At 45.7% G+C, this 21,542-nt stretch overlaps 15 non-coding genes and 2 pseudogenes across 15 annotated transcripts; all 17 read left to right on the plus strand.

Moving 5' to 3' along the window:
• Positions 1-521: 521 nt before the first annotated feature.
• LOC141205406 (U2 spliceosomal RNA) lies at positions 522-712 on the plus strand. The gene has a single exon (XR_012276173.1). It is a non-coding gene; the product is annotated as a U2 spliceosomal RNA (small nuclear RNA).
• A 1,121-nt stretch (positions 713-1,833) lies between these two features.
• Positions 1,834-1,949, plus strand: LOC141205511 (U2 spliceosomal RNA; annotated as a pseudogene).
• A 964-nt stretch (positions 1,950-2,913) lies between these two features.
• Positions 2,914-3,107, plus strand: LOC141205446 (U2 spliceosomal RNA). Its single transcript, XR_012276211.1, has one exon. It is a non-coding gene; the product is annotated as a U2 spliceosomal RNA (small nuclear RNA).
• Positions 3,108-4,228: 1,121 nt separating this feature from the next.
• Positions 4,229-4,419, plus strand: LOC141205334 (U2 spliceosomal RNA). The gene has a single exon (XR_012276102.1). It is a non-coding gene; the product is annotated as a U2 spliceosomal RNA (small nuclear RNA).
• A 1,121-nt stretch (positions 4,420-5,540) lies between these two features.
• Positions 5,541-5,731, plus strand: LOC141205418 (U2 spliceosomal RNA). The gene has a single exon (XR_012276184.1). It is a non-coding gene; the product is annotated as a U2 spliceosomal RNA (small nuclear RNA).
• A 1,121-nt stretch (positions 5,732-6,852) lies between these two features.
• On the plus strand, positions 6,853-7,043 carry LOC141205429 (U2 spliceosomal RNA). Its single transcript, XR_012276195.1, has one exon. It is a non-coding gene; the product is annotated as a U2 spliceosomal RNA (small nuclear RNA).
• Positions 7,044-8,165: 1,122 nt separating this feature from the next.
• Positions 8,166-8,356, plus strand: LOC141205332 (U2 spliceosomal RNA). The gene has a single exon (XR_012276100.1). It is a non-coding gene; the product is annotated as a U2 spliceosomal RNA (small nuclear RNA).
• Positions 8,357-9,474: 1,118 nt separating this feature from the next.
• On the plus strand, positions 9,475-9,665 carry LOC141205440 (U2 spliceosomal RNA). Its single transcript, XR_012276206.1, has one exon. It is a non-coding gene; the product is annotated as a U2 spliceosomal RNA (small nuclear RNA).
• Positions 9,666-10,785: 1,120 nt separating this feature from the next.
• LOC141205506 (U2 spliceosomal RNA) lies at positions 10,786-10,901 on the plus strand (annotated as a pseudogene).
• Positions 10,902-11,425: 524 nt separating this feature from the next.
• On the plus strand, positions 11,426-11,607 carry LOC141205426 (U2 spliceosomal RNA). The gene has a single exon (XR_012276192.1). It is a non-coding gene; the product is annotated as a U2 spliceosomal RNA (small nuclear RNA).
• Positions 11,608-12,728: 1,121 nt separating this feature from the next.
• On the plus strand, positions 12,729-12,919 carry LOC141205375 (U2 spliceosomal RNA). Its single transcript, XR_012276142.1, has one exon. It is a non-coding gene; the product is annotated as a U2 spliceosomal RNA (small nuclear RNA).
• Positions 12,920-14,039: 1,120 nt separating this feature from the next.
• On the plus strand, positions 14,040-14,230 carry LOC141205452 (U2 spliceosomal RNA). The gene has a single exon (XR_012276217.1). It is a non-coding gene; the product is annotated as a U2 spliceosomal RNA (small nuclear RNA).
• Positions 14,231-15,349: 1,119 nt separating this feature from the next.
• LOC141205463 (U2 spliceosomal RNA) lies at positions 15,350-15,540 on the plus strand. The gene has a single exon (XR_012276226.1). It is a non-coding gene; the product is annotated as a U2 spliceosomal RNA (small nuclear RNA).
• Positions 15,541-16,659: 1,119 nt separating this feature from the next.
• LOC141205476 (U2 spliceosomal RNA) lies at positions 16,660-16,850 on the plus strand. The gene has a single exon (XR_012276237.1). It is a non-coding gene; the product is annotated as a U2 spliceosomal RNA (small nuclear RNA).
• Positions 16,851-17,972: 1,122 nt separating this feature from the next.
• LOC141205487 (U2 spliceosomal RNA) lies at positions 17,973-18,163 on the plus strand. The gene has a single exon (XR_012276244.1). It is a non-coding gene; the product is annotated as a U2 spliceosomal RNA (small nuclear RNA).
• Positions 18,164-19,283: 1,120 nt separating this feature from the next.
• Positions 19,284-19,474, plus strand: LOC141205385 (U2 spliceosomal RNA). The gene has a single exon (XR_012276152.1). It is a non-coding gene; the product is annotated as a U2 spliceosomal RNA (small nuclear RNA).
• A 1,120-nt stretch (positions 19,475-20,594) lies between these two features.
• LOC141205498 (U2 spliceosomal RNA) lies at positions 20,595-20,785 on the plus strand. Its single transcript, XR_012276245.1, has one exon. It is a non-coding gene; the product is annotated as a U2 spliceosomal RNA (small nuclear RNA).
• Positions 20,786-21,542: the final 757 nt, after the last annotated feature.

Consider the following 21,542-nt stretch of genomic DNA (forward strand, 5'->3'; position numbering starts at 1 on the left):
TAAACTGTTGCTTATGGCGGTCTCTGTGACCTTCTCAGTGACATTCAGCCATCCAGGTATCCCGCCTGCAGTAGACGGAATGTGGCAATGGAACGCTGGCTGCGTGTGTCATAATAGGCTCTGAGCCTTTATATACCTGCGCACAGCAGCAGCCACCTTCAGTCTGCTGCTGGACAGCCAGCAGCAGCAGCAGCAGGAGAGGTAATTAATCAGCAACCCTCCTGCTAAGGGTAGACAGCTGCTCGTTCCACCCCCCCCCCCGCCTTAATTGGTTCTCCTCCCTTCCAACGGTGTTGAGGCGGGTGGGAACAGCCGGGGGTTGAGGGTACTGTGCTAAAAGAGGTGGAGTTATGCAGATCTAAAACGCGTGGATTGCAGCAGCAGCAAGCCGAAAAGTGCAGGCATGTGAGGGATCTAGAGGTTGACAGCATGTCTTCTTAACGGGAGTCCAGGTGGCCATCTCCACAAATGGACTTTTCAGAATCCTTGGGTGGCACCGTAGTCGGAAACCAATTCTGGTTATCGCTTCTCGGCCTTTTGGCTAAGATCAAGTGTAGTATCTGTTCTTATCAGTTTAATATCTGATACGTCCCCTATCTGGGGACCATATATTAAATGGATTTTTAGAACAGGGAGATGGAAAAAGAGCTTGCTCTGTCCACTCCACGCATTGACCTGGTATTGCAGTATCTCCAGGACCGGTGCACCCCTTCTTTAATGCAGTTTCTAAAATCAGAAAGAATTGAATTCAATGCTTTTTGTTCATTTTGCTTGTTTGTCGGATTTTGGGATGGACTCTTTGGCTTTGCTTTTCTTCTCCTCATTGGATTTTTCATGTTAAAAGTTGCAGAAGCCAGATGACAAGCTCATTTTGGTTCAACTTCAGCAACTGTGCATTGCATTGCCATGTAATGTAATGTAATGCAATGCTATCTATCTAGCTCTCCCTCTATACTTCCTTTTGGATAAACAGACATATTAGGCAAGCATTTTGGAGCTTTCACCTAAATAACTACAGGTGGTGAGATAAGCTGCACAATATAATTGACCTTTCAGTATATTGTTGCACACACACCATCTATTTAGCAAATGCCCTTGTTATCAACAGCAGCCTTTTAAACTCACCTGAGCTAACAGGTATGTGAGCTGGTTACTCTGCTGCGCTTAAAATTTCTTTTTTGGTTTGCTACAATGCCTTTTCTGAAACGTTGTCTCCCTCTGCTGGAACACTGACTTCTTTCATTTAATGCCTGCAGACTATAAAAGAGAAACCAACCCAAAAAGTTTGGTTGATTAGTCTGTGGCATTCTTTTAAACTGTTGCTTATGGCGGTCTCTGTGAGCTTCTCAGTGACATTCAGCCATCCAGGTATCCCGCCTGCAGTAGACGGAATGTGGCAATGGAACGCTGGCTGCGCGTGTCATAATAGGCTCTGAGCCTTTATATACCTGCGCACAGCAGCAGCCACCTTCAGTCTGCTGCTGGACAGCCAGCAGCAGCAGCAGCAGGAGAGGTAATTAATCAGCAACCCTCCTGCTAAGGGTAGACAGCTGCTCGTTCCACCCCCCCCCCCGCCTTAATTGGTTCTCCTCCCTTCCAACGGTGTTGAGGCGGGTGGGAACAGCCGGGGGTTGAGGGTACTGTGCTAAAAGAGGTGGAGTTATGCAGATCTAAAACGCGTGGATTGCAGCAGCAGCAAGCCGAAAAGTGCAGGCATGTGAGGGATCTAGAGGTTGACAGCATGTCTTCTTAACGGGAGTCCAGGTGGCCATCTCCACAAATGGACTTTTCAGAATCCTTGGGTGGCACCGTAGTCGGAAACCAATTCTGGTTATCGCTTCTCGGCCTTTTGGCTAAGATCAAGTGTAGTATCTTTTGAAAAGGCAGTTTTGTCCTTGGGCTGCCCTAGTAAATTGATGCATATTACACACTGGTTTGGTGCACTTGTTAGTACGCCAGGTGGCTCATAGAGTTATCTGATGGAAAACATGGCCCTCCAGGATCGAAGTCACTAGGCTGGGTAAGTGTGAGGGCTTTGGAGCAATGTGCCCCAGGAGTAGGCGCCCTGGTGGGAGTCCAAGCTTACTGGGACTGGGAACCCCAGAGAGACTTGGCTTCGTAGCACGCCGCACCTTTGCCAATCATACTTTCTGAGCAACCCCCCCTATTCCTGGCCTCCGGGCTAGGAAGGGGAATTTTTATAAACCCGGTCGGAGGTCCGGTCAGCTTTGGGCTGAGAAACCAACACAGGCTCCAGCTCCACTAGGGTGGCAGCCTAGATGGAAGCTGGGAGCACGAAAACGGCTCTTCTCCGGCTTCGGCTAGGGAGAGCATCGGAGATCCCTGACCCTCGCTGTGGCCTTCTGGCTCGGAGGGATGGGGATGGTTTATTGGGGACCCTCTCCTCCGGGAAGGGTCCACATGAATCCTCCCCTCGTGCGCTGTTTTGGTGTGACTTCGGTCACATTTTTCAGTGCCTTGGATGCAGCTTCAATCAAAAATCTGTTCTTATCAGTTCGCCAGGAACCGGCTCATCTTGAGGAGGGAGAGGATGTCCATCCAGGACTGCCGCAGGCTGATCCACAGCCTGCTCAGAGACTATTCCTTCGTGGACGGTCCGGAGGACGAGGATGAGGACTAAACCCCTCCTCCCCCTCTCCCCTTATGTATCTTGTCTTTCAATAAAGCTTCGGGCCTGTGATTTTCCCCTCCCCATCCCCTTTTTCCCAATCCCCATCCCTTATCACGGTTCGTCGTACTGTATTGATTGACATGCTTTTTCTTTCAGATTGAGTGTTTTGTGTAGCATAGGGGTGTGATGTGTCTAGTTAGTGCGTCGTATCCTCATGCTATGTAAATATGATGTAGAATTCTGTGTGTACTGGGCTGCGGCACTGTACACTGTCTGTTAACTTATTTTTTGTGCTAATAAAAGATATATTCAATCAAAAAAATCTGTTCTTATCAGTTTAATATCTGATACGTCCCCTATCTGGGGACCATATATTAAATGGATTTTTAGAACAGGGAGATGGAAAAAGAGCTTGCTCTGTCCACTCCACGCATTGACCTGGTATTGCAGTATCTCCAGGACCGGTGCACCCCTTCTTTAATGCAGTTTCTAAAATCAGAAAGAATTGAATTCAATGCTTTTTGTTCATTTTGCTTGTTTGTCGGATTTTGGGATGGACTCTTTGGCTTTGCTTTTCTTCTCCTCATTGGATTTTTCATGTTAAAAGTTGCAGAAGCCAGATGACAAGCTCATTTTGGTTCAACTTCAGCAACTGTGCATTGCATTGCCATGTAATGTAATGTAATGCAATGCTATCTATCTAGCTCTCCCTCTATACTTCCTTTTGGATAAACAGACATATTAGGCAAGCATTTTGGAGCTTTCACCTAAATAACTACAGGTGGTGAGATAAGCTGCACAATATAATTGACCTTTCAGTATATTGTTGCACACACACCATCTATTTAGCAAATGCCCTTGTTATCAACAGCAGCCTTTTAAACTCACCTGAGCTAACAGGTATGTGAGCTGGTTACTCTGCTGCGCTTAAAATTTCTTTTTTGGTTTGCTACAATGCCTTTTCTGAAACGTTGTCTCCCTCTGCTGGAACACTGACTTCTTTCATTTAATGCCTGCAGACTATAAAAGAGAAACCAACCCAAAAAGTTTGGTTGATTAGTCTGTGGCATTCTTTTAAACTGTTGCTTATGGCGGTCTCTGTGACCTTCTCAGTGACATTCAGCCATCCAGGTATCCCGCCTGCAGTAGACGGAATGTGGCAATGGAACGCTGGCTGCGTGTGTCATAATAGGCTCTGAGCCTTTATATACCTGCGCACAGCAGCAGCCACCTTCAGTCTGCTGCTGGACAGCCAGCAGCAGCAGCAGCAGGAGAGGTAATTAATCAGCAACCCTCCTGCTAAGGGTAGACAGCTGCTCGTTCCACCCCCCCCCCCGCCTTAATTGGTTCTCCTCCCTTCCAACGGTGTTGAGGCGGGTGGGAACAGCCGGGGGTTGAGGGTACTGTGCTAAAAGAGGTGGAGTTATGCAGATCTAAAACGCGTGGATTGCAGCAGCAGCAAGCCGAAAAGTGCAGGCATGTGAGGGATCTAGAGGTTGACAGCATGTCTTCTTAACGGGAGTCCAGGTGGCCATCTCCACAAATGGACTTTTCAGAATCCTTGGGTGGCACCGTAGTCGGAAACCAATTCTGGTTATCGCTTCTCGGCCTTTTGGCTAAGATCAAGTGTAGTATCTGTTCTTATCAGTTTAATATCTGATACGTCCCCTATCTGGGGACCATATATTAAATGGATTTTTAGAACAGGGAGATGGAAAAAGAGCTTGCTCTGTCCACTCCACGCATTGACCTGGTATTGCAGTATCTCCAGGACCGATGCACCCCTTCTTTAATGCAGTTTCTAAAATCAGAAAGAATTGAATTCAATGCTTTTTGTTCATTTTGCTTGTTTGTCGGATTTTGGGATGGACTCTTTGGCTTTGCTTTTCTTCTCCTCATTGGATTTTTCATGTTAAAAGTTGCAGAAGCCAGATGACAAGCTCATTTTGGTTCAACTTCAGCAACTGTGCATTGCATTGCCATGTAATGTAATGTAATGCAATGCTATCTATCTAGCTCTCCCTCTATACTTCCTTTTGGATAAACAGACATATTAGGCAAGCATTTTGGAGCTTTCACCTAAATAACTACAGGTGGTGAGATAAGCTGCACAATATAATTGACCTTTCAGTATATTGTTGCACACACACCATCTATTTAGCAAATGCCCTTGTTATCAACAGCAGCCTTTTAAACTCACCTGAGCTAACAGGTATGTGAGCTGGTTACTCTGCTGCGCTTAAAATTTCTTTTTTGGTTTGCTACAATGCCTTTTCTGAAACGTTGTCTCCCTCTGCTGGAACACTGACTTCTTTCATTTAATGCCTGCAGACTATAAAAGAGAAACCAACCCAAAAAGTTTGGTTGATTAGTCTGTGGCATTCTTTTAAACTGTTGCTTATGGCGGTCTCTGTGAGCTTCTCAGTGACATTCAGCCATCCAGGTATCCCGCCTGCAGTAGACGGAATATGGCAATGGAACGCTGGCTGCGCGTGTCATAATAGGCTCTGAGCCTTTATATACCTGCGCACAGCAGCAGCCACCTTCAGTCTGCTGCTGGACAGCCAGCAGCAGCAGCAGCAGGAGAGGTAATTAATCAGCAACCCTCCTGCTAAGGGTAGACAGCTGCTCGTTCCACCCCCCCCCCCGCCTTAATTGGTTCTCCTTCCTTCCAACGGTGTTGAGGCGGGTGGGAACAGCCGGGGGTTGAGGGTACTGTGCTAAAAGAGGTGGAGTTCTGCAGATCTAAAACGCGTGGATTGCAGCAGCAGCAAGCCGAAAAGTGCAGGCATGTGAGGGATCTAGAGGTTGACAGCATGTCTTCTTAACGGGAGTCCAGGTGGCCATCTCCACAAATGGACTTTTCAGAATCCTTGGGTGGCACCGTAGTCGGAAACCAATTCTGGTTATCGCTTCTCGGCCTTTTGGCTAAGATCAAGTGTAGTATCTGTTCTTATCAGTTTAATATCTGATACGTCCCCTATCTGGGGACCATATATTAAATGGATTTTTAGAACAGGGAGATGGAAAAAGAGCTTGCTCTGTCCACTCCACGCATTGACCTGGTATTGCAGTATCTCCAGGACCGGTGCACCCCTTCTTTAATGCAGTTTCTAAAATCAGAAAGAATTGAATTCAATGCTTTTTGTTCATTTTGCTTGTTTGTCGGATTTTGGGATGGACTCTTTGGCTTTGCTTTTCTTCTCCTCATTGGATTTTTCATGTTAAAAGTTGCAGAAGCCAGATGACAAGCTCATTTTGGTTCAACTTCAGCAACTGTGCATTGCATTGCCATGTAATGTAATGTAATGCAATGCTATCTATCTAGCTCTCCCTCTATACTTCCTTTTTGATAAACAGACATATTAGGCAAGCATTTTGGAGCTTTCACCTAAATAACTACAGGTGGTGAGATAAGCTGCACAATATAATTGACCTTTCAGTATATTGTTGCACACACACCATCTATTTAGCAAATGCCCTTGTTATCAACAGCAGCCTTTTAAACTCACCTGAGCTAACAGGTATGTGAGCTGGTTACTCTGCTGCGCTTAAAATTTCTTTTTTGGTTTGCTACAATGCCTTTTCTGAAACGTTGTCTCCCTCTGCTGGAACACTGACTTCTTTCATTTAATGCCTGCAGACTATAAAAGAGAAACCAACCCAAAAAGTTTGGTTGATTAGTCTGTGGCATTCTTTTAAACTGTTGCTTATGGCGGTCTCTGTGAGCTTCTCAGTGACATTCAGCCATCCAGGTATCCCGCCTGCAGTAGACGGAATGTGGCAATGGAACGCTGGCTGCGCGTGTCATAATAGGCTCTGAGCCTTTATATACCTGCGCACAGCAGCAGCCACCTTCAGTCTGCTGCTGGACAGCCAGCAGCAGCAGCAGCAGGAGAGGTAATTAATCAGCAACCCTCCTGCTAAGGGTAGACAGCTGCTCGTTCCACCCCCCCCCCCGCCTTAATTGGTTCTCCTTCCTTCCAACGGTGTTGAGGCGGGTGGGAACAGCCGGGGGTTGAGGGTACTGTGCTAAAAGAGGTGGAGTTATGCAGATCTAAAACGCGTGGATTGCAGCAGCAGCAAGCCGAAAAGTGCAGGCATGTGAGGGATCTAGAGGTTGACAGCATGTCTTCTTAACGGGAGTCCAGGTGGCCATCTCCACAAATGGACTTTTCAGAATCCTTGGGTGGCACCGTAGTCGGAAACCAATTCTGGTTATCGCTTCTCGGCCTTTTGGCTAAGATCAAGTGTAGTATCTGTTCTTATCAGTTTAATATCTGATACGTCCCCTATCTGGGGACCATATATTAAATGGATTTTTAGAACAGGGAGATGGAAAAAGAGCTTGCTCTGTCCACTCCACGCATTGACCTGGTATTGCAGTATCTCCAGGACCGGTGCACCCCTTCTTTAATGCAGTTTCTAAAATCAGAAAGAATTGAATTCAATGCTTTTTGTTCATTTTGCTTGTTTGTCGGATTTTGGGATGGACTCTTTGGCTTTGCTTTTCTTCTCCTCATTGGATTTTTCATGTTAAAAGTTGCAGAAGCCAGATGACAAGCTCATTTTGGTTCAACTTCAGCAACTGTGCATTGCATTGCCATGTAATGTAATGTAATGCAATGCTATCTATCTAGCTCTCCCTCTATACTTCCTTTTGGATAAACAGACATATTAGGCAAGCATTTTGGAGCTTTCACCTAAATAACTACAGGTGGTGAGATAAGCTGCACAATATAATTGACCTTTCAGTATATTGTTGCACACACACCATCTATTTAGCAAATGCCCTTGTTATCAACAGCAGCCTTTTAAACTCACCTGAGCTAACAGGTATGTGAGCTGGTTACTCTGCTGCGCTTAAAATTTCTTTTTTGGTTTGCTACAATGCCTTTTCTGAAACGTTGTCTCCCTCTGCTGGAACACTGACTTCTTTCATTTAATGCCTGCAGACTATAAAAGAGAAACCAACCCAAAAAGTTTGGTTGATTAGTCTGTGGCATTCTTTTAAACTGTTGCTTATGGCGGTCTCTGTGAGCTTCTCAGTGACATTCAGCCATCCAGGTATCCCGCCTGCAGTAGACGGAATGCGGCAATGGAACGCTGGCTGCGCGTGTCATAATAGGCTCTGAGCCTTTATATACCTGCGCACAGCAGCAGCCACCTTCAGTCTGCTGCTGGACAGCCAGCAGCAGCAGCAGCAGGAGAGGTAATTAATCAGCAACCCTCCTGCTAAGGGTAGACAGCTGCTCGTTCCACCCCCCCCCCCCACCTTAATTGGTTCTCCTCCCTTCCAACGGTGTTGAGGCGGGTGGGAACAGCCGGGGGTTGAGGGTACTGTGCTAAAAGAGGTGGAGTTATGCAGATCTAAAACGCGTGGATTGCAGCAGCAGCAAGCCGAAAAGTGCAGGCATGTGAGGGATCTAGAGGTTGACAGCATGTCTTCTTAACGGGAGTCCAGGTGGCCATCTCCACAAATGGACTTTTCAGAATCCTTGGGTGGCACCGTAGTCGGAAACCAATTCTGGTTATCCCTTCTCGGCCTTTTGGCTAAGATCAAGTGTAGTATCTGTTCTTATCAGTTTAATATCTGATACGTCCCCTATCTGGGGACCATATATTAAATGGATTTTTAGAACAGGGAGATGGAAAAAGAGCTTGCTCTGTCCACTCCACGCATTGACCTGGTATTGCAGTATCTCCAGGACCGGTGCACCCCATCTTTAATGCAGTTTCTAAAATCAGAAAGAATTGAATTCAATGCTTTTTGTTCATTTTGCTTGTTTGTCGGATTTTGGGATGGACTCTTTGGCTTTGCTTTTCTTCTCCTCATTGGATTTTTCATGTTAAAAGTTGCAGAAGCCAGATGACAAGCTCATTTTGGTTCAACTTCAGCAACTGTGCATTGCATTGCCATGTAATGTAATGTAATGCAATGCTATCTATCTAGCTCTCCCTCTATACTTCCTTTTGGATAAACAGACATATTAGGCAAGCATTTTGGAGCTTTCACCTAAATAACTACAGGTGGTGAGATAAGCTGCACAATATAATTGACCTTTCAGTATATTGTTGCACACACACCATCTATTTAGCAAATGCCCTTGTTATCAACAGCAGCCTTTTAAACTCACCTGAGCTAACAGGTATGTGAGCTGGTTACTCTGCTGCGCTTAAAATTTCTTTTTTGGTTTGCTACAATGCCTTTTCTGAAACGTTGTCTCCCTCTGCTGGAACACTGACTTCTTTCATTTAATGCCTGCAGACTATAAAAGAGAAACCAACCCAAAAAGTTTGGTTGATTAGTCTGTGGCATTCTTTTAAACTGTTGCTTATGGCGGTCTCTGTGAGCTTCTCAGTGACATTCAGCCATCCAGGTATCCCGCCTGCAGTAGACGGAATGTGGCAATGGAACGCTGGCTGCGCGTGTCATAATAGGCTCTGAGCCTTTATATACCTGCGCACAGCAGCAGCCACCTTCAGTCTGCTGCTGGACAGCCAGCAGCAGCAGCAGGAGAGGTAATTAATCAGCAACCCTCCTGCTAAGGGTAGACAGCTGCTCGTTCCACCCCCCCCCCCGCCTTAATTGGTTCTCCTCCCTTCCAACGGTGTTGAGGCGGGTGGGAACAGCCGGGGGTTGAGGGTACTGTGCTAAAAGAGGTGGAGTTATGCAGATCTAAAACGCGTGGATTGCAGCAGCAGCAAGCCGAAAAGTGCAGGCATGTGAGGGATCTAGAGGTTGACAGCATGTCTTCTTAACGGGAGTCCAGGTGGCCATCTCCACAAATGGACTTTTCAGAATCCTTGGGTGGCACCGTAGTCGGAAACCAATTCTGGTTATCGCTTCTCGGCCTTTTGGCTAAGATCAAGTGTAGTATCTGTTCTTATCAGTTTAATATCTGATACGTCCCCTATCTGGGGACCATATATTAAATGGATTTTTAGAACAGGGAGATGGAAAAAGAGCTTGCTCTGTCCACTCCACGCATTGACCTGGTATTGCAGTATCTCCAGGACCGGTGCACCCCTTCTTTAATGCAGTTTCTAAAATCAGAAAGAATTGAATTCAATGCTTTTTGTTCATTTTGCTTGTTTGTCGGATTTTGGGATGGACTCTTTGGCTTTGCTTTTCTTCTCCTCATTGGATTTTTCATGTTAAAAGTTGCAGAAGCCAGATGACAAGCTCATTTTGGTTCAACTTCAGCAACTGTGCATTACATTGCCATGTAATGTAATGTAATGCAATACTATCTATCTAGCTCTCCCTCTATACTTCCTTTTGGATAAACAGACATATTAGGCAAGCATTTTGGAGCTTTCACTTAAATAACTACAGGTGGTGAGATAAGCTGCACAATATAATTGACCTTTCAGTATATTGTTGCACACACACCATCTATTTAGCAAATGCCCTTGTTATCAACAGCAGCCTTTTAAACTCACCTGAGCTAACAGGTATGTGAGCTGGTTACTCTGCTGCGCTTAAAATTTCTTTTTTGGTTTGCTACAATGCCTTTTCTGAAACGTTGTCTCCCTCTGCTGGAACACTGACTTCTTTCATTTAATGCCTGCAGACTATAAAAGAGAAACCAACCCAAAAAGTTTGGTTGATTAGTCTGTGGCATTCTTTTAAACTGTTGCTTATGGCGGTCTCTGTGAGCTTCTCAGTGACATTCAGCCATCCAGGTATCCCGCCTGCAGTAGACGGAATGTGGCAATGGAACGCTGGCTGCGCGTGTCATAATAGGCTCTGAGCCTTTATATACCTGCGCACAGCAGCAGCCACCTTCAGTCTGCTGCTGGACAGCCAGCAGCAGCAGCAGCAGGAGAGGTAATTAATCAGCAACCCTCCTGCTAAGGGTAGACAGCTGCTCGTTCCACCCCCCCCCCGCCTTAATTGGTTCTCCTCCCTTCCAACGGTGTTGAGGCGGGTGGGAACAGCCGGGGGTTGAGGGTACTGTGCTAAAAGAGGTGGAGTTATGCAGATCTAAAACGCGTGGATTGCAGCAGCAGCAAGCCGAAAAGTGCAGGCATGTGAGGGATCTAGAGGTTGACAGCATGTCTTCTTAACGGGAGTCCAGGTGGCCATCTCCACAAATGGACTTTTCAGAATCCTTGGGTGGCACCGTAGTCGGAAACCAATTCTGGTTATCGCTTCTCGGCCTTTTGGCTAAGATCAAGTGTAGTATCTTTTGAAAAGGCAGTTTTGTCCTTGGGCTGCCCTAGTAAATTGATGCATATTACACACTGGTTTGGTGCACTTGTTAGTACGCCAGGTGGCTCATAGAGTTATCTGATGGAAAACATGGCCCTCCAGGATCGAAGTCACTAGGCTGGGTATGTGTGAGGGCTTTGGAGCAATGTGCCCCAGGAGTAGGCGCCCTGGTGGGAGTCCAAGCTTACTGGGACTGGGAACCCCAGAAAGACTTGGCTTCGTAGCACGCCGCACCTTTGCCAATCATACTTTCTGAGCAACCCCCCCTATTCCTGGCCTCCGGGCTAGGAAGGGGAATTTTTATAAACCCGGTCGGAGGTCCGGTCAGCTTTGGGCTGAGAAACCAACACAGGCTCCAGCTCCACTAGGGTGGCAGCCTAGATGGAAGCTGGGAGCACGAAAACGGCTCTTCTCCGGCTTCGGCTAGGGAGAGCATCGGAGATCCCTGACCCTCGCTGTGGCCTTCTGGCTCGGAGGGATGGGGATGGTTTATTGGGGACCCTTTCCTCCGGGAAGGGTCCACATGAATCCTCGCCTCGTGCGCTGTTTTGGTGTGACTTCGGTCACATTTTTCAGTGCCTTGGATGCAGCTTCAATCAAAAAATCTGTTCTTATCAGTTTAATATCTGATACGTCCCCTATCTGGGGACCATATATTAAATGGATTTTTAGAACAGGGAGATGGAAAAAGAGCTTGCTCTGTCCACTCCACGCATTGACCTGGTATTGCAGTATCTCCAGGACCGGTGCACCCCTTCTTTAATGCAGTTTCTAAAATCAGAAAGAATTGAATTCAATGCTTTTTGTTCATTTTGCTTGTTTGTCGGATTTTGGGATGGACTCTTTGGCTTTGCTTTTCTTCTCCTCATTGGATTTTTCATGTTAAAAGTTGCAGAAGCCAGATGACAAGCTCATTTTGGTTCAACTTCAGCAACTGTGCATTGCATTGCCATGTAATGTAATGTAATGCAATGCTATCTATCTAGCTCTCCCTCTATACTTCCTTTTGGATAAACAGACATATTAGGCAAGCATTTTGGAGCTTTCACCTAAATAACTACAGGTGGTGAGATAAGCTGCACAATATAATTGACCTTTCAGTATATTGTTGCACACACACCATCTATTTAGCAAATGCCCTTGTTATCAACAGCAGCCTTTTAAACTCACCTGAGCTAACAGGTATGTGAGCTGGTTACTCTGCTGCGCTTAAAATTTCTTTTTTGGTTTGCTACAATGCCTTTTCTGAAACGTTGTCTCCCTCTGCTGGAACACTGACTTCTTTCATTTAATGCCTGCAGACTATAAAAGAGAAACCAACCCAAAAAGTTTGGTTGATTAGTCTGTGGCATTCTTTTAAACTGTTGCTTATGGCGGTCTCTGTGAGCTTCTCAGTGACATTCAGCCATCCAGGTATCCCGCCTGCAGTAGACGGAATGTGGCAATGGAACGCTGGCTGCGCGTGTCATAATAGGCTCTGAGCCTTTATATACCTGCGCACAGCAGCAGCCACCTTCAGTCTGCTGCTGGACAGCCAGCAGCAGCAGCAGCAGGAGAGGTAATTAATCAGCAACCCTCCTGCTAAGGGTAGACAGCTGCTCGTTCCACCCCCCCCCCCGCCTTAATTGGTTCTCCTCCCTTCCAACGGTGTTGAGGCGGGTGGGAACAGCCGGGGGTTGAGGGTACTGTGCTAAAAGAGGTGGAGTTATGCAGATCTAAAACGCGTGGATTGCAGCAGCAGCAAGCCGAAAAGTGCAGGCATGTGAGGGATCTAGAGGTTGACAGCATGTCTTCTTAACGGGAGTCCAGGTGGCCATCTCCACAAATGGACTTTTCAGAATCCTTGGGTGGCACCGTAGTCGGAAACCAATTCTGGTTATCGCTTCTCGGCCTTTTGGCTAAGATCAAGTGTAGTATCTGTTCTTATCAGTTTAATATCTGATACGTCCCCTATCTGGGGACCATATATTAAATGGATTTTTAGAACAGGGAGATGGAAAAAGTGCTTGCTCTGTCCACTCCACGCATTGACCTGGTATTGCAGTATCTCCAGGACCGGTGCACCCCTTCTTTAATGCAGTTTCTAAAATCAGAAAGAATTGAATTCAATGCTTTTTGTTCATTTTGCTTGTTTGTCGGATTTTGGGATGGACTCTTTGGCTTTGCTTTTCTTCTCCTCATTGGATTTTTCATGTTAAAAGTTGCAGAAGCCAGATGACAAGCTCATTTTGGTTCAACTTCAGCAACTGTGCATTGCATTGCCATGTAATGTAATGTAATGCAATGCTATCTATCTAGCTCTCCCTCTATACTTCCTTTTGGATAAACAGACATATTAGGCAAGCATTTTGGAGCTTTCACCTAAATAACTACAGGTGGTGAGATAAGCTGCACAATATAATTGACCTTTCAGTATATTGTTGCACACACACCATCTATTTAGCAAATGCCCTTGTTATCAACAGCAGCCTTTTAAACTCACCTGAGCTAACAGGTATGTGAGCTGGTTACTCTGCTGCGCTTAAAATTTCTTTTTTGGTTTGCTACAATGCCTTTTCTGAAACGTTGTCTCCCTCTGCTGGAACACTGACTTCTTTCATTTAATGCCTGCAGACTATAAAAGAGAAACCAACCCAAAAAGTTTGGTTGATTAGTCTGTGGCATTCTTTTAAACTGTTGCTTATGGCGGTCTCTGTGAGCTTCTCAGTGACATTCAGCCATCCAGGTATCCCGCCTGCAGTAGACGGAATGTGGCAATGGAACGCTGGCTGCGCGTGTCATAATAGGCTCTGAGCCTTTATATACCTGCGCACAGCAGCAGCCACCTTCAGTCTGCTGCTGGACAGCCAGCAGCAGCAGCAGCAGGAGAGGTAATTAATCAGCAACCCTCCTGCTAAGGGTAGACAGCTGCTCGTTCCACCCCCCCCCCGCCTTAATTGGTTCTCCTCCCTTCCAACGGTGTTGAGGCGGGTGGGAACAGCCGGGGGTTGAGGGTACTGTGCTAAAAGAGGTGGAGTTATGCAGATCTAAAACGCGTGGATTGCAGCAGCAGCAAGCCGAAAAGTGCAGGCATGTGAGGGATCTAGAGGTTGACAGCATGTCTTCTTAACGGGAGTCCAGGTGGCCATCTCCACAAATGGACTTTTCAGAATCCTTGGGTGGCACCGTAGTCGGAAACCAATTCTGGTTATCGCTTCTCGGCCTTTTGGCTAAGATCAAGTGTAGTATCTGTTCTTATCAGTTTAATATCTGATACGTCCCCTATCTGGGGACCATATATTAAATGGATTTTTAGAACAGGGAGATGGAAAAAGAGCTTGCTCTGTCCACTCCACGCATTGACCTGGTATTGCAGTATCTCCAGGACCGGTGCACCCCTTCTTTAATGCAGTTTCTAAAATCAGAAAGAATTGAATTCAATGCTTTTTGTTCATTTTGCTTGTTTGTCGGATTTTGGGATGGACTCTTTGGCTTTGCTTTTCTTCTCCTCATTGGATTTTTCATGTTAAAAGTTGCAGAAGCCAGATGACAAGCTCATTTTGGTTCAACTTCAGCAACTGTGCATTGCATTGCCATGTAATGTAATGTAATGCAATGCTATCTATCTAGCTCTCCCTCTATACTTCCTTTTGGATAAACAGACATATTAGGCAAGCATTTTGGAGCTTTCACCTAAATAACTACAGGTGGTGAGATAAGCTGCACAATATAATTGACCTTTCAGTATATTGTTGCACACACACCATCTATTTAGCAAATGCCCTTGTTATCAACAGCAGCCTTTTAAACTCACCTGAGCTAACAGGTATGTGAGCTGGTTACTCTGCTGCGCTTAAAATTTCTTTTTTGGTTTGCTACAATGCCTTTTCTGAAACGTTGTCTCCCTCTGCTGGAACACTGACTTCTTTCATTTAATGCCTGCAGACTATAAAAGAGAAACCAACCCAAAAAGTTTGGTTGATTAGTCTGTGGCATTCTTTTAAACTGTTGCTTATGGCGGTCTCTGTGAGCTTCTCAGTGACATTCAGCCATCCAGGTATCCCGCCTGCAGTAGACGGAATGTGGCAATGGAACGCTGACTGCGCGTGTCATAATAGGCTCTGAGCCTTTATATACCTGCGCACAGCAGCAGCCACCTTCAGTCTGCTGCTGGACAGCCAGCAGCAGCAGCAGCAGGAGAGGTAATTAATCAGCAACCCTCCTGCTAAGGGTAGACAGCTGCTCGTTCCACCCCCCCCCGCCTTAATTGGTTCTCCTCCCTTCCAACGGTGTTGAGGCGGGTGGGAACAGCCGGGGGTTGAGGGTACTGTGCTAAAAGAGGTGGAGTTATGCAGATCTAAAACGCGTGGATTGCAGCAGCAGCAAGCCGAAAAGTGCAGGCATGTGAGGGATCTAGAGGTTGACAGCATGTCTTCTTAACGGGAGTCCAGGTGGCCATCTCCACAAATGGACTTTTCAGAATCCTTGGGTGGCACCGTAGTCGGAAACCAATTCTGGTTATCGCTTCTCGGCCTTTTGGCTAAGATCAAGTGTAGTATCTGTTCTTATCAGTTTAATATCTGATACGTCCCCTATCTGGGGACCATATATTAAATGGATTTTTAGAACAGGGAGATGGAAAAAGAGCTTGCTCTGTCCACTCCACGCATTGACCTGGTATTGCAGTATCTCCAGGACCGGTGCACCCCTTCTTTAATGCAGTTTCTAAAATCAGAAAGAATTGAATTCAATGCTTTTTGTTCATTTTGCTTGTTTGTCGGATTTTGGGATGGACTCTTTGGCTTTGCTTTTCTTCTCCTCATTGGATTTTTCATGTTAAAAGTTGCAGAAGCCAGATGACAAGCTCATTTTGGTTCAACTTCAGCAACTGTGCATTGCATTGCCATGTAATGTAATGTAATGCAATGCTATCTATCTAGCTCTCCCTCTATACTTCCTTTTGGATAAACAGACATATTAGGCAAGCATTTTGGAGCTTTCACCTAAATAACTACAGGTGGTGAGATAAGCTGCACAATATAATTGACCTTTCAGTATATTGTTGCACACACACCATCTATTTAGCAAATGCCCTTGTTATCAACAGCAGCCTTTTAAACTCACCTGAGCTAACAGGTATGTGAGCTGGTTACTCTGCTGCGCTTAAAATTTCTTTTTTGGTTTGCTACAATGCCTTTTCTGAAACGTTGTCTCCCTCTGCTGGAACACTGACTTCTTTCATTTAATGCCTGCAGACTATAAAAGAGAAACCAACCCAAAAAGTTTGGTTGATTAGTCTGTGGCATTCTTTTAAACTGTTGCTTATGGCGGTCTCTGTGAGCTTCTCAGTGACATTCAGCCATCCAGGTATCCCGCCTGCAGTAGACGGAATGTGGCAATGGAACGCTGGCTGCGCGTGTCATAATAGGCTCTGAGCCTTTATATACCTGCGCACAGCAGCAGCCACCTTCAGTCTGCTGCTGGACAGCCAGCAGCAGCAGCAGCAGGAGAGGTAATTAATCAGCAACCCTCCTGCTAAGGGTAGACAGCTGCTCGTTCCACCCCCCCCCGCCTTAATTGGTTCTCCTCCCTTCCAACGGTGTTGAGGCGGGTGGGAACAGCCGGGGGTTGAGGGTACTGTGCTAAAAGAGGTGGAGTTATGCAGATCTAAAACGCGTGGATTGCAGCAGCAGCAAGCCGAAAAGTGCAGGCATGTGAGGGATCTAGAGGTTGACAGCATGTCTTCTTAACGGGAGTCCAGGTGGCCATCTCCACAAATGGACTTTTCAGAATCCTTGGGTGGCACCGTAGTCGGAAACCAATTCTGGTTATCGCTTCTCGGCCTTTTGGCTAAGATCAAGTGTAGTATCTGTTCTTATCAGTTTAATATCTGATACGTCCCCTATCTGGGGACCATATATTAAATGGATTTTTAGAACAGGGAGATGGAAAAAGAGCTTGCTCTGTCCACTCCACGCATTGACCTGGTATTGCAGTATCTCCAGGACCGGTGCACCCCTTCTTTAATGCAGTTTCTAAAATCAGAAAGAATTGAATTCAATGCTTTTTGTTCATTTTGCTTGTTTGTCGGATTTTGGGATGGACTCTTTGGCTTTGCTTTTCTTCTCCTCATTGGATTTTTCATGTTAAAAGTTGCAGAAGCCAGATGACAAGCTCATTTTGGTTCAACTTCAGCAACTGTGCATTGCATTGCCATGTAATGTAATGTAATGCAATGCTATCTATCTAGCTCTCCCTCTATACTTCCTTTTGGATAAACAGACATATTAGGCAAGCATTTTGGAGCTTTCACCTAAATAACTACAGGTGGTGAGATAAGCTGCACAATATAATTGACCTTTCAGTATATTGTTGCACACACACCATCTATTTAGCAAATGCCCTTGTTATCAACAGCAGCCTTTTAAACTCACCTGAGCTAACAGGTATGTGAGCTGGTTACTCTGCTGCGCTTAAAATTTCTTTTTTGGTTTGCTACAATGCCTTTTCTGAAACGTTGTCTCCCTCTGCTGGAACACTGACTTCTTTCATTTAATGCCTGCAGACTATAAAAGAGAAACCAACCCAAAAAGTTTGGTTGATTAGTCTGTGGCATTCTTTTAAACTGTTGCTTATGGCGGTCTCTGTGAGCTTCTCAGTGACATTCAGCCATCCAGGTATCCCGCCTGCAGTAGACGGAATGTGGCAATGGAACGCTGGCTGCGCGTGTCATAATAGGCTCTGAGCCTTTATATACCTGCGCACAGCAGCAGCCACCTTCAGTCTGCTGCTGGACAGCCAGCAGCAGCAGCAGCAGGAGAGGTAATTAATCAGCAACCCTCCTGCTAAGGGTAGACAGCTGCTCGTTCCACCCCCCCCCCCCGCCTTAATTGGTTCTCCTCCCTTCCAACGGTGTTGAGGCGGGTGGGAACAGCCGGGGGTTGAGGGTACTGTGCTAAAAGAGGTGGAGTTATGCAGATCTAAAACGCGTGGATTGCAGCAGCAGCAAGCCGAAAAGTGCAGGCATGTGAGGGATCTAGAGGTTGACAGCATGTCTTCTTAACGGGAGTCCAGGTGGCCATCTCCACAAATGGACTTTTCAGAATCCTTGGGTGGCACCGTAGTCGGAAACCAATTCTGGTTATCGCTTCTCGGCCTTTTGGCTAAGATCAAGTGTAGTATCTGTTCTTATCAGTTTAATATCTGATACGTCCCCTATCTGGGGACCATATATTAAATGGATTTTTAGAACAGGGAGATGGAAAAAGAGCTTGCTCTGTCCACTCCACGCATTGACCTGGTATTGCAGTATCTCCAGGACCGGTGCACCCCTTCTTTAATGCAGTTTCTAAAATCAGAAAGAATTGAATTCAATGCTTTTTGTTCATTTTGCTTGTTTGTCGGATTTTGGGATGGACTCTTTGGCTTTGCTTTTCTTCTCCTCATTGGATTTTTCATGTTAAAAGTTGCAGAAGCCAGATGACAAGCTCATTTTGGTTCAACTTCAGCAACTGTGCATTGCATTGCCATGTAATGTAATGTAATGCAATGCTATCTATCTAGCTCTCCCTCTATACTTCCTTTTGGATAAACAGACATATTAGGCAAGCATTTTGGAGCTTTCACCTAAATAACTACAGGTGGTGAGATAAGCTGCACAATATAATTGACCTTTCAGTATATTGTTGCACACACACCATCTATTTAGCAAATGCCCTTGTTATCAACAGCAGCCTTTTAAACTCACCTGAGCTAACAGGTATGTGAGCTGGTTACTCTGCTGCGCTTAAAATTTCTTTTTTGGTTTGCTACAATGCCTTTTCTGAAACGTTGTCTCCCTCTGCTGGAACACTGACTTCTTTCATTTAATGCCTGCAGACTATAAAAGAGAAACCAACCCAAAAAGTTTGGTTGATTAGTCTGTGGCATTCTTTTAAACTGTTGCTTATGGCGGTCTCTGTGAGCTTCTCAGTGACATTCAGCCATCCAGGTATCCCGCCTGCAGTAGACGGAATGTGGCAATGGAACGCTGGCTGCGCGTGTCATAATAGGCTCTGAGCCTTTATATACCTGCGCACAGCAGCAGCCACCTTCAGTCTGCTGCTGGACAGCCAGCAGCAGCAGCAGCAGGAGAGGTAATTAATCAGCAACCCTCCTGCTAAGGGTAGACAGCTGCTCGTTCCACCCCCCCCCCGCCTTAATTGGTTCTCCTCCCTTCCAACGGTGTTGAGGCGGGTGGGAACAGCCGGGGGTTGAGGGTACTGTGCTAAAAGAGGTGGAGTTATGCAGATCTAAAACGCGTGGATTGCAGCAGCAGCAAGCCGAAAAGTGCAGGCATGTGAGGGATCTAGAGGTTGACAGCATGTCTTCTTAACGGGAGTCCAGGTGGCCATCTCCACAAATGGACTTTTCAGAATCCTTGGGTGGCACCGTAGTCGGAAACCAATTCTGGTTATCGCTTCTCGGCCTTTTGGCTAAGATCAAGTGTAGTATCTGTTCTTATCAGTTTAATATCTGATACGTCCCCTATCTGGGGACCATATATTAAATGGATTTTTAGAACAGGGAGATGGAAAAAGAGCTTGCTCTGTCCACTCCACGCATTGACCTGGTATTGCAGTATCTCCAAGACCGGTGCACCCCTTCTTTAATGCAGTTTCTAAAATCAGAAAGAATTGAATTCAATGCTTTTTGTTCATTTTGCTTGTTTGTCGGATTTTGGGATGGACTCTTTGGCTTTGCTTTTCTTCTCCTCATTGGATTTTTCATGTTAAAAGTTGCAGAAGCCAGATGACAAGCTCATTTTGGTTCAACTTCAGCAACTGTGCATTGCATTGCCATGTAATGTAATGTAATGCAATGCTATCTATCTAGCTCTCCCTCTATACTTCCTTTTGGATAAACAGACATATTAGGCAAGCATTTTGGAGCTTTCACCTAAATAACTACAGGTGGTGAGATAAGCTGCACAATATAATTGACCTTTCAGTATATTGTTGCACACACACCATCTATTTAGCAAATGCCCTTGTTATCAACAGCAGCCTTTTAAACTCACCTGAGCTAACAGGTATGTGAGCTGGTTACTCTGCTGCGCTTAAAATTTCTTTTTTGGTTTGCTACAATGCCTTTTCTGAAACGTTGTCTCCCTCTGCTGGAACACTGACTTCTTTCATTTAATGCCTGCAGACTATAAAAGAGAAACCAACCCAAAAAGTTTGGTTGATTAGTCTGTGGCATTCTTTTAAACTGTTGCTTATGGCGGTCTCTGTGAGCTTCTCAGTGACATTCAGCCATCCAGGTATCCCGCCTGCAGTAGACGGAATGTGGCAATGGAACGCTGGCTGCGCGTGTCATAATAGGCTCTGAGCCTTTATATACCTGCGCACAGCAGCAGCCACCTTCAGTCTGCTGCTGGACAGCCAGCAGCAGCAGCAGCAGGAGAGGTAATTAATCAGCAACCCTCCTGCTAAGGGTAGACAGCTGCTCGTTCCACCCCCCCCCCGCCTTAATTGGTTCTCCTCCCTTCCAACGGTGTTGAGGCGGGTGGGAACAGCCGGGGGTTGAGGGTACTGTGCTAAAAGAGGTGGAGTTATGCAGATCTAAAACGCGTGGATTGCAGCAGCAGCAAGCCGAAAAGTGCAGGCATGTGAGGGATCTAGAGGTTGACAGTATGTCTTCTTAACGGGAGTCCAGGTGGCCATCTCCACAAATGGACTTTTCAGAATCCTTGGGTGGCACCGTAGTCGGAAACCAATTCTGGTTATCGCTTCTCGGCCTTTTGGCTAAGATCAAGTGTAGTATCTGTTCTTATCAGTTTAATATCTGATACGTCCCCTATCTGGGGACCATATATTAAATGGATTTTTAGAACAGGGAGATGGAAAAAGAGCTTGCTCTGTCCACTCCACGCATTGACCTGGTATTGCAGTATCTCCAGGACCGGTGCACCCCTTCTTTAATGCAGTTTCTAAAATCAGAAAGAATTGAATTCAATGCTTTTTGTTCATTTTGCTTGTTTGTCGGATTTTGGGATGGACTCTTTGGCTTTGCTTTTCTTCTCCTCATTGGATTTTTCATGTTAAAAGTTGCAGAAGCCAGATGACAAGCTCATTTTGGTTCAACTTCAGCAACTGTGCATTGCATTGCCATGTAATGTAATGTAATGCAATGCTATCTATCTAGCTCTCCCTCTATACTTCCTTTTGGATAAACAGACATATTAGGCAAGCATTTTGGAGCTTTCACCTAAATAACTACAGGTGGTGAGATAAGCTGCACAATATAATTGACCTTTCAGTATATTGTTGCACACACACCATCTATTTAGCAAATGCCCTTGTTATCAACAGCAGCCTTTTAAACTCACCTGAGCTAACAGGTATGTGAGCTGGTTACTCTGCTGCGCTTAAAATTTCTTTTTTGGTTTGCTACAATGCCTTTTCTGAAACGTTGTCTCCCTCTGCTGGAACACTGACTTCTTTCATTTAATGCCTGCAGACTATAAAAGAGAAACCAACCCAAAAAGTTTGGTTGATTAGTCTGTGGCATTCTTTTAAACTGTTGCTTATGGCGGTCTCTGTGAGCTTCTCAGTGACATTCAGCCATCCAGGTATCCCGCCTGCAGTAGACGGAATGTGGCAATGGAACGCTGGCTGCGCGTGTCATAATAGGCTCTGAGCCTTTATATACCTGCGCACAGCAGCAGCCACC

This window comes from Phyllobates terribilis, unplaced genomic scaffold, assembly GCF_046119375.1.
Source record: "Phyllobates terribilis strain yellow unplaced genomic scaffold, ASM4611937v1 Scaffold_138__1_contigs__length_4804227, whole genome shotgun sequence".
NCBI classification, from domain to species: domain Eukaryota; kingdom Metazoa; phylum Chordata; class Amphibia; order Anura; family Dendrobatidae; genus Phyllobates; species Phyllobates terribilis.